At 31.8% G+C, this 4,496-nt stretch overlaps 1 non-coding gene across 1 annotated transcript; it reads right to left on the reverse strand.

Moving 5' to 3' along the window:
* Positions 1–3,017: 3,017 nt before the first annotated feature.
* Trnal-aag (transfer RNA leucine (anticodon AAG)) lies at positions 3,018–3,099 on the reverse strand. Its single transcript has one exon. It is a non-coding gene; the product is annotated as a tRNA-Leu (tRNA).
* Positions 3,100–4,496: the final 1,397 nt, after the last annotated feature.

Genomic DNA, 4,496 nt, shown 5'->3' on the forward strand with positions numbered 1-4,496 from the left:
AGAGTGATTCACGAGGAAGGTTTATGTGTATAATACTTGCATAATATGGTAGAGAAACACTGATAATTTTAGAGGTTTCTAATGTGATGTCGTAAATAAACACATTTTTTGCGCTTACATTGCAAACGCTGGCTGAACCCTACGAGATAGATCAAAATAATGTACTACAGTATTGTACACCTTAAAAAGGTCTACAAAAAAGTCCGCGATGGCATATGTCTATCTCTTAGGGATAACCCACAATAACCATATATTATCCTTTACTTTTTACAAGAAATAATGGTTTATTTACAAGCGATTTAAGCAATACAGCATTAATCCTTATCCAATTAAGTACCTTAAATACATTGTGCATTTAATTGATGTATATTATGTTTGTATTGTCTAATGACAAAAAAGCTGTGAACGTTGTATATAAAGACATTCTGTATAGTATATTTAGTATCAACATTGCACCCGCGCGAAGTTGGGGTGGGTCGCTATAGTAATTACATTAATAAGAATCTAGCTCAAATAAATAAAATCATGTGAAATCATGATTAACTATAATTTGCTAACACACTATAATATTTAATTGGATTTTGAGAGTTATAAGTTGATATTAATTTATATAATTTTTTTAATGTTACAAATTTTTTAAATTAGATTTAAACTGAATACATTTTATGTGTCCAGTTTAACAAAAGTCCGATGTGTGATTTAGTTGTAACATCGTTTCTGTTTCAAGTAAATCTTAAACATTAAAATATTTGGCCGTCAAACTCTAATTACATGTGACACCTTAACTACATTTCTATTAAAAGTATATTCATTGCTTTTTCCATGGATTTAAGAAACATTTTACCTGAAAAAACAATTAGAATTTGAATAAATTATAAAACTAATCGGACATTTATTTAAATTTTAGTATTAAAATTAATAAAAAAAATCCGAAACAAATTTTAGTTGGCTAAAGGTTTCAATAATCAATATTTTAATTTCGTAAAAATGAGAAATATTTTAAAAGTGCGTTATTTTTCAAAATTAACTTATAATAATTGTTAGTAGAATAAAATATAATATAATCACAAAAATAAGTTGAAGTTTGAAACAATATATTAATTTTCATTGGTGGACGAGTGCTGGTTGCTTAGTTCCGAACGGGTGAACCACAGATGAAGCCGTGGTGATTGAAATCCACGGAAGCCAAATGCTGACCCCGTGGCAGATACATTTCTTGTGCTAGCCCACTCTGTCACCAAGTCTGTGGTTCCAGAGACACCTAATACGTCTCAAAATTCAAGAAAATCACTATTGCCTTCATTATGGAGGTGAAACGTGAAAGAACAACACAACATCCATGTCTGAACCTTGAGATGAAACTCTTCACAGTTTAAAAATTCCGAGATCCGAACGAATATAATGTCCGAGAGCCAAGAGTCCTTACCACTTCTTTTTAGGCCCATTGGTGGATTTTTTTTTTTCACCACTAAGCCATCCATTCCTCACTTTAAAACTTCTCATTGAAAGTTTGACAGTTTCATTGGCTTTTTGTGACCAATTCAAACAATTACAACTTTATACCCATGCCTTACCAGGAACTCAAACCCAGAAACTGTCACACCGAAAGCATCCAACTGCGCTACGTATGTTACTATATAAATTATAGCAAATGAAAGTTTTTAATTTACAAAATATATCCTGCCAATTTTGTTTCAGAGGCTCAAAATAAGCGCAAAAACGCTAATTAAATTCATTATTGGAGGGTATTTCTGATTAAGGACGATGTTAGATTTTCTGGAATGCAATTCTTCGGCATCAAAATTTCAAGATATTTTTTTATATTTTTAACTGCTAATTTACTATTATTTTAAGCTATAATATAACAAAGGATGTTATTTTCTCTCAAAACAATTTTGGGCTATGTATGTGAACGAAATCATCAACTACTCCTCAGACAAATATTGTGGTGTGCTAACCCGCTATGTCGCCAAAGCTGTAGTGCCAAATCTACTTAAGAGGCCACTCCAGTGTTTCAGGGGCACTACGCAACCCGCGTTAACCTCATAAGATTCAATGCTATTTTCATTTTGCTTGTAACTAATTAACTAATATAGATTTCGAAATGATGCTTGCTCGATATGTAAGAAAACGATGCTCTTATAAAAGCCCCTTTCTTCAAAAACGTGCATAAATTATGGTTCAAACCTAGACAATACACTTATTCATATTAGTAAAGATTAGTACAAAACCATAATTTATGCACGTTTTTGAAGAAAGGGGCTTTGATAAGAGCATCATTGTCTTACATATCAAGCAAGCATCATTTCGAAATCTATATTAATTAATTTGTTATAAGCAAAATGAAAATAGCATTGAATCTTATGAGGTTAATGCGGGTTGCATAGTGCCCCTGAAACACTGGAGTGGCCTCTTAATACTTCTCATAATTTAAGTAAACCTGCCAGTCACCTTACAGAACATACATCAAGGAGTCCGGTGTATTTTCTACGAAGATTCAGTTATCGGTATTCTAGAAGAACCTTATTTTTAGGAGCATTCATCTTAGAAATATTACGTAATGTCACGCTAATTTCTAGCAGTGTATAAAAACTGTTTATCGAATGGTATGTGGATGTGAATTTGGTTTCTGCAACCATATATTTTTTTCTCAGTGTACGAAGAAGAGAAGCCTAAGATGTCCCTGCCCGAACACGCCCGAATATTCACCTTCGGCTAACCTTGGAATTTGTTTTATTTTTACACAGGAAAAATGAATTCAAATATTAAAAGTGGTCGGTTAGGTTAGCTACATTAAAACACTTTGAAACACTATGGACGGTTAGTTAGGTTAGTATAGCTACAATAAAATAAACAGAGGAATATAAATATATATAAATAAACCCGAGGTTGGCCGAAGGTGAATATTCGGGCGTGTTCGGGCAGGGACAGAGCTTTATGTACATCTTAGGCTTCCCGTACGAAGTACGTCATCAGGCAATAAGCCTTGAAATCAATCTGTACATACGTAAAACAAATGGCAGCGGTGGGATTCGAACCCACGCCTCCGGAGAGACTGGTGCCTTAAACCAGCGCCTTAGACCGCTCGGCCACGCTACCCTTGTACTATATCAATTAAGAATTCCTTAGTTTGAATTTAGTTTATGGAATCATGTATACACTAAATCTTCAACTGATGGTAAGCGTAGATGGAAACAAGAACAGTATTCAAAATTCTTTGTCGTAAACGTATTTTAATATTTTCTGAACTAATATAACTAGTAATATGTATTTGTATAATATCATAAAACTGTAACACACAAAATTATATATAAAATAATAAAATTATTAAATTAATATAAAAAACATAATTGTTATATAATATTAAGAATTATTGCAATAAATTGAGAAGAAAATATTAGAAAAAATAGGTTTTCGACAACACACATTTTTTTATATTACACTAAGTGGGTTTACTTGTGACAATATTCAAAAACCTGTTTCTGCTCCTTTGAAAATGTTTATAAGTGACATGTGAATGAATTTATAAGTGACGCGTGTGACATAAAGTAAGTACATGATAATAGATAACAGACACCGATTTGGAATCTTATCTATTTTCAACACAAACAATAAATTTCAGTTACTACGTGTTTCAGCATTACGAATATTCGCTTACATTGCCTTGATTTAGATAAGCAAATAAAAATTACAAATTTATGTTTTAACTTAATATCTTTTTACAGTATTTCTATATAATATTTGAAAATATAATAAAAAATTATCTTCTCTATTTTAGGTATCGTAGGGCTGATGTTACTCTTTAAGTGTTGTCAAACATTTTCAAAACAAGAACATTAGGTTTTCAAAACGCATGAATTTAGGGTTCAAAAAATTTTTTCCATTAATTCACATTAAAAGCCATAATCCCACCATCGGTAAAATCAAACATTTGATGAACTACGATTATCAAGTAATTCTTCCAAGCTACAACTAAATTTACCCATAATAAAGCAAATAGTGGCCCTTATTAATAGTTATGTGTTCAGTAGATTGAACGTTCTGTGATATTTATTGCGTTTCCAATTGTTGCAGATATAGTCTTAATATTTCACAAAGTGTTTCTCTATAGCGAAATTTCTATTTCTTATAAGAAACAGAGTTTACTACTGTATGGACTAATACTAAGCTTGCAATTACAACACAATATTTTAGTGACAACATTACATGTTACAGGTAGCACAAAATAACTGCTACAAGATATTTTGTTCCATCTGTAGAATGCTAGTAGAAATTATGCCTAAAATATCCAACTGTGATTTGCAACTTTGACCACCATACTGTTCCATAATGAAAACTTACTTTGGTTAAGAACATATAGTGCTAGTCCGTACCTTAAAGGACTGCTGTTATTTCAGTCTATGTTTAGCGATACTTAAATGGTACCAATAAGGACATACAATTACCTATACCTGAGAACCAAACTAGGCTCACTCACACATGAGAGAAAAAAAGCG

Source organism: Bacillus rossius, chromosome 10 (genome assembly GCF_032445375.1).
Source record: "Bacillus rossius redtenbacheri isolate Brsri chromosome 10, Brsri_v3, whole genome shotgun sequence".
Classification (NCBI taxonomy): Eukaryota; Metazoa; Arthropoda; class Insecta; order Phasmatodea; family Bacillidae; genus Bacillus; species Bacillus rossius.